At 59.2% G+C, this 6000-nt stretch overlaps 1 protein-coding gene across 1 annotated transcript in view; it reads right to left on the minus strand.

The window, feature by feature from the left end:
• The window catches only part of LMNA (lamin A/C), a 31475-nt gene extending 25475 nt beyond the window's left edge, over nucleotides 1-6000 (minus strand). Inside the window, exons 1-2 of the mRNA XM_043567876.1 lie at nucleotides 5870-6000; nucleotides 838-1068 (exon numbers count right to left, since the gene is read on the minus strand). The gene's annotated coding sequence lies outside the window, so the exon portion shown is untranslated. The remainder of the gene's footprint in view (nucleotides 1-837; nucleotides 1069-5869) is intronic.

A 6000-nucleotide genomic window follows, 5' to 3' on the forward strand; every position in this document is an offset into this window, starting at 1 on the left:
GGAGAGGGTGAGCCAAACCGCTCCCCTCAGCCCTCCCTCCTCCCGCCCAGGCTCACTCCTACCCCTCCATGCACGCAGATCTTGGGGTCACCTCTATCCACCCCCCCACCCCAGGCTGGCCACAGGCCAGGGGGCTGGGCTCAGGGGATTTAATCCCTCGGCTGCCAGGCTTTCCCCCACCCTAGGACAGTCCTGGGGGCTCAAACCTCGCAAAAGGCCCCCTTCCCAATGGGCTATTCAGTAGGAGCTGGAAAGGGGGGTGATCCAAGGAGTCAGGATATGTTGAGGGAGGGGTCACTGAAGGATGGAGTCCAGATGTCCAGGACTTAGGAGGTGGAAAGGAGGGGAAGGAGCCGGTCTGCCACTGTGAGGGGGCAGGACAGCAAAGAGGGGTCCTCAGGGGCACTCCCTGCTCAGGCCCCCAGGCAGAGAAGGGGGAGGGACAAAGGCGGGGAGGATGTGCTCAAAGGGAGCCAGATGTGGCCCATGTGATGTGGGCTGTTGCTGGCATGGGCACAGGGGGGCAGGATGTGCTGCCCTGCCAGGAAAGATTAGTCAGACGCCGGGAGGGAGAAGGGAGGGGGACAGCTAGTCCCAGACCCCCGTGAAGCAGACGGGCACTTTCAGGAAGAGCAGGAGGGCTCAGAACCTGTGAGGAGGCACTGGCAGGGCAGGGCCGCCCTCCTCATCCCTCTGTCCACCACCCTCAGGGCTCCCACCCACTGTCATGGCTGAGTTTAGGAGTCTGTGTGCAGGACAGGAATTGACACCCCTTCCCAGGGCACAAGACCTGTGCTGCGCACAGGACAGACACGCAGCACGTTCTTTCTTACCCACCTCCTTGGGGTGAGGTCTCTGTTCTGCAGGCTTCTCCCTGGGAGTCGGTGGGTTCTTACCCCCAGCCACAGGCCCCGTGGAAACTGGGGTACAGAAGTGGGAGGGGAGGGCACCGACAGGAAGCCTCTGGGGCAGAGAGGAGGTTCCTGGAGCCCATGCTCCCTGGTGCTGATGGTCGCTCCCAAGGGTCGCAGGGCTGGCCAGAGTGACTGCAGGCCCCATGGGTCCGCCCTGAAATGGGGTAGATGGAAGGCTGTTACTGTGCGATGGCAGCAGAGGACAGACTGAAGTCGCCCCAGGAGAGACTTCTCTGGGCCCCTCCAACAGGGACAGCATGGGCCCGGAGGGAGAGAGGGAAGGGATCCCCGGAGATGAAGCAGACCCGAAGGACTGGCCTGGGTGCAGTGGCGGTCAAGGTGAAACCTACAGACACAGAACCAGGAATCCCTGGAGAGCCAGGTCTAAGTTGGCAACCCAAAGGCCGTTGTTTCCCAAACTCCCATCGGAAAGTTTGAAAAATACACATGGAAACATGACTCACTGCCCCCTGCCCAGGCCCCCCTTTCCTGGTTTCTGTGATTTTTCTCCCAGGAGTTAATTCAAATCACATTCTCCCAGAAACCAAGTTTCACGAGGGAGGGCACAGAGCAGGCTGAGGAAGCAGAGAGGCGTGCAGGAGGAGCCTGGAAAGGGAGCGGCCAGGGCTGGGGCAGACAAGGACACAGTGGCCGGCCGCTGCAGACCCCCGGACTGGGGCAGAACTCAAGTGCAAGTGGGAACATTCACGTTTCCACCATCGAACTGCCCTTCGGCCCAGAGAGCTTGCCTTCTGGCCTCCCCTTTGCAACCTGTTCCCCAGGGCCACAACTGAGTTCCCCAGGGCCAGAGGCCGGAAGGTGGGAGTGGAGCTCCCGGGAACTCCCCTGCCCGCACCTCTTTTGGGTCAGAAACACGCATTCCCAGAGCAGGCACCCCGCACATCCTGCCCTGTGGGCTGGGGAGGATCCAGATAGGCCTGCCCCAACAGGGTGTCTCTGGGCCAGGGATTCCCAGCCTGTTCCGGGAAGGCCAGGGAAAAGGCCTTCCCTGCAAGCATCCCCACCCGGGAGTGACCCGAGCCTCCGTACTGGCCATCCCCCCACCCCCTGCATGCACCAGATGGAGTTCTTTGCATCTCCCTTGGCCACTGAGCCCCCACGTCCTGTGGACCCTGCCTCTAGAATCGCTCCCCATTCTAGGTAACTGCTGGAGCCCCCGGGCCAGTCTCCCTGCCTCCACCCCTGCCTCTACACGACCCTTTCTCCTCCCCACACCACAGCCATCTGTCCAAAACGTAAACCTTGGCATGTTTCCACAAAACTTCAAGTTACAGTGCACCCAACGTATCAGGGATAAAGTCCAAATTCCTTGAGCTGGCTCATTAACGCCCTGGGTCCCCAGAGCCTCCTCACTTGCCCTCTAGATTCTAACAATCCTGACCTCTCTGCTGCTTCTAGGCTAACCTGCCTGAACTTGGCACAGGCTTTGCCCTCTGACCAACTCCTCCTCACCCTCTAGGCTCAGCTGAAAGTGCCACTGAGGCCGGGTTAGTTGTCCCCGCTAAGCCCCCAGCATCTCTTGTCACACGTAGTGACACTGTGGATGCCTCTGTTTATCCCCCAATGAGGGGAATTCCTTGAGGGGAGGGCTGGAGGGGTCCTATCCTGCCCCCCCCCCACGCCCTGGCACAGTGGCTGACGCATGCTCCACCCACACTTGAGCCCAGCATGTCACCATACTCCTTCCTGAACCTGCACACCCCCCTTTTTACCGCATGCCCTGCAGCGAGGCGCCTCCCCACCCCCCCGCCTGGCGGGTGTCACTGTTTATAGAGCACTCACTGCGTCCCGGCCTGTTCTAGGTTCTTTCTGTTCATTGGCTAATTTGATTCCAAGCAAGAGCTAACGAAAGACATTAGCCTCAGACCCTGACTTGTCCAATGGGTCAGGACCAGTCGCTCTGGGAGCTTAGAACTCAGTAGTCACTGTGTGTAAAGGAGGTGGGGTACATGCTAGGTGCTCAATAAATGCCTAGAGCGGGAGGAAATGCTAGGTGCTCAGTAAATGCCTAGAGCAGGAGGAACAGTATAATTGCCCACCTTTGGACCAGGCTCTATCACTAGTGACGTTATCTCCAGGGAGGTGAACACAGCAGGTTACTGTTCTCATTTTATAGAGGAGGACTCTGTCCAAGTGAGCGGGGAGGGACCTGCTTCCGGTGTGGGCAGGTGCACGTCCTGGGGCCTGCGTTGCTGCGGTGCAGGGCGGCAGGTGGGGGGGGGGGGCGCATTATTTGAGAGTGAGTGTTCAGGGTCAGGGCTGCGGGGGAACCTTCCATCCAGTGCTCTCAACCCTCACTGGGCGTCAGAATCACAAGACTGCCAGCACCCGACGTCTCAGATGTTTTGATTCCACACTCTGGGAATGGTCTGGGGTGGGACCTGGGGGCACGTCTCAGTAAACACCACTTCAGTCTGTCATTTTACAGATGAGGAAGCTGAGGTTGGGGACGGGGACTGTGCCAGCGGCTGACAGAGTGCTTTCGCAGCTGGGCCCTGTTCTAAGTAGCACAGGTGCCTTATTTACCTGGCCCTCCGCAGAGCGGGCTCAGCGAGGGGTTGTTATTATCAGCTCCGTTTTAAAGATGAGAAAACAAAGCCCCACGGGTTCAAGGTCACATAACCAGTAAGCGGTGCAGCTGGAATTCGGACCCCAGAGACCCAGTCGAAGCCCACACTCTGAACTGTGACCCCACCACAGAGGAGCCAGGGGTGGGTCCAGGCCCAGATCCCACATCTCCTCTGGGCAGAAAAATGAGAAAGCCCCCAAGAGTGGGGAAACTGAGGCCAGAGGCACCAGATGGGAGGCCGAGAGGCTCCCGGCCCCCTCCCCCACAGGAGCAGAAAGGCTGGGCACGGGCCCACCCACGGCCACCTGCCTCCCTCCCTTCCCCAAGGGGAGCCCTGACCACCCCCTGCTGAGCTGTCACCCTTCCCCTGCTAAGTGATGCAGTGTCTTAAATGCTGAGCACAAGGAGGCAATTAAGTCCAATTAGGGAGGGAGAGCTAATTAGTGCTCAGCTTCCCACAGCCTCTGGGTACCTCCCCGGGTCTGGGGAACCTGCTACCCACCCCCCACCCCCAGGGGAGGCGACTGCTGCTCCTATAGAACACAGCAAAAATCCACACGCCCTCCTTGCTCTCCTGAGGGGCAGGGGGCAGGCACCTTGCTCGTCCCCAGCCTCGGCCCTGCAGGGCGGCTCTGTCTCCCGGTCCCACAGGACATGACTTGCCTTCCCTGACGACCAAGAACATTCAAGGCACCCCGTAATTCCTAAGTGCTCCCCTGCCACCTCATCCACCCTCCCTGCAACCCTGGAGGTGGGTTAGCCCTGGGGCCCAAGGTCACACAGTCCACTTAGCTCCCCGACACTGACACCCCTGACGTGCACGCGATGATCTCCCCTCCGTCATCCTGAGGTAACAAGGTAGAGAGCTGGGGCTAGGTTACGCCAACTAATCTGCCCTCTCTCCCTCTGTTCATCCATCCGCCTGACTCCGTTCTGAGACCCCAGTGCCATGTTCCAGAATATTCTTCCTGGGATCACAGAATGTAGTGTCAGGAGTTAGGGGATCTAGTTTTCTCTTCCAGGGATTCACTCCGTGACCTTGGAAGAACTGCTTTCCTTCTATGGGCCTCCGTTTTCTCATCTGCAAGACAAGAGGAGGCCTGGAATGGAAGAGCCCCAAGGCCCTAACAACCTCGGTCCCTCCCACTGCAGGTGGAGAGATGGGGACTGGCTGGGCTTCCCTCTTGCGTGCCATCAGGGCCTGGGGGGAGGAGAGGATACCCCTTTCATACTGAAATTGTGGGGGCCCCCTTGGCTTAACAAGAATGAAACTGTCCTGCCAGCAACAGAGAGGCCAGGAACTCCCAGGCTCTAGCAGGGGCCCGAAGGGTAGAATAGGGGACAGATATGACGCCCTCCCAACTGTCCCTCTCGTCCCCAGAACCAGGGAACAGGGAAAGTGATGGGGGACGCTGGCTCGACCAGACCTGGGCACTGCTTTCTTGGGCTTGGAGGAGAGGGAGGGAGGCAGGATGCCCAGTCTCTGGCCCACATCCAGCCAAGCACTGTGCCAGCCTCCCTCCCTATCAGTGTTGGGCTCACACAGGGCAGGGCAGGCAGGAAGGCCAAGGGAGCTGAAGGGCCCTCTCCCGTCTCGTCCTGGGTCTTAGCCACACTCTATCTCCCATGCTTCTGTTCCTCTTTTTCTGCTTTCTGGGTCTTCACAAGCACGGTCAGGGTGAGACTAGCCTGGGTTCTAATCCTCATGTCCCACCCATATCATCCTGGCGCAGGTGACTGCTTCCTTTTCTCTAAAATGGGGTAACAATAGGGGCACCTGCGTGGCTCAGTCGGTTAAGCGTCCGACTTCGGCTCAGGTCATGATCTCACAGTTCGTGAGTTCGAGCCCCGTGTCAGGCTCTGTGCTGACAGCTCCGAGCCTGGAACCTGCTTCAGATTCTGTCTCTCCCTGTCTCTCCCTCTCTCTCTGCTCCTCCCCTGCTCACATGCTGTCTCTCTCTCAAAAATAAATAAAGATTTAAAAAAAATTGTTTTAATGGGGTAACAATAATTCCAGAGGGCCGCTGTGACCATCAGTGGGCTGTGCAAGTGCAGTGAGGAGCAGGGGCTCGGTTCCCCACCTGGCATCTTCCAGAGCCCAGGCCCTGGGGCCGCGCTCGGGGTGCGTGCGCTGAGCACCGAGAAGAAGCCACAAGGCGTCCGGGCTGCAGCACCCAGTCCCTCCGAAACCTTCCCTTTCCTGTACTGAATCACTGCTCACAAGCCTGGGGACCCGGGCGTCCCCGGCTTGCCACAAACACTACCGTTGCCATAGAAACCGGGCCTCCCCTTCCTCTCACTGATTGATTTCACCACATCGTCCCCCACGCTGTGTCTGGTTCCTGGATCTCAGCTTTTGACTCACCGACTGAATGGCCTCTCATTTCACGTCCCCACCGCACGGTCTGTGCCCTGAACCCCCCAGCCAGGCCCCTTTCCCCAGCATCTCCACCCCCTCCCGCCAAGTGAGGCTGGACACCCCGACGGAAATGTCTG

This window comes from Prionailurus bengalensis, chromosome E4 (genome assembly GCF_016509475.1).
Source record: "Prionailurus bengalensis isolate Pbe53 chromosome E4, Fcat_Pben_1.1_paternal_pri, whole genome shotgun sequence".
NCBI classification, from domain to species: Eukaryota; Metazoa; Chordata; class Mammalia; order Carnivora; family Felidae; genus Prionailurus; species Prionailurus bengalensis.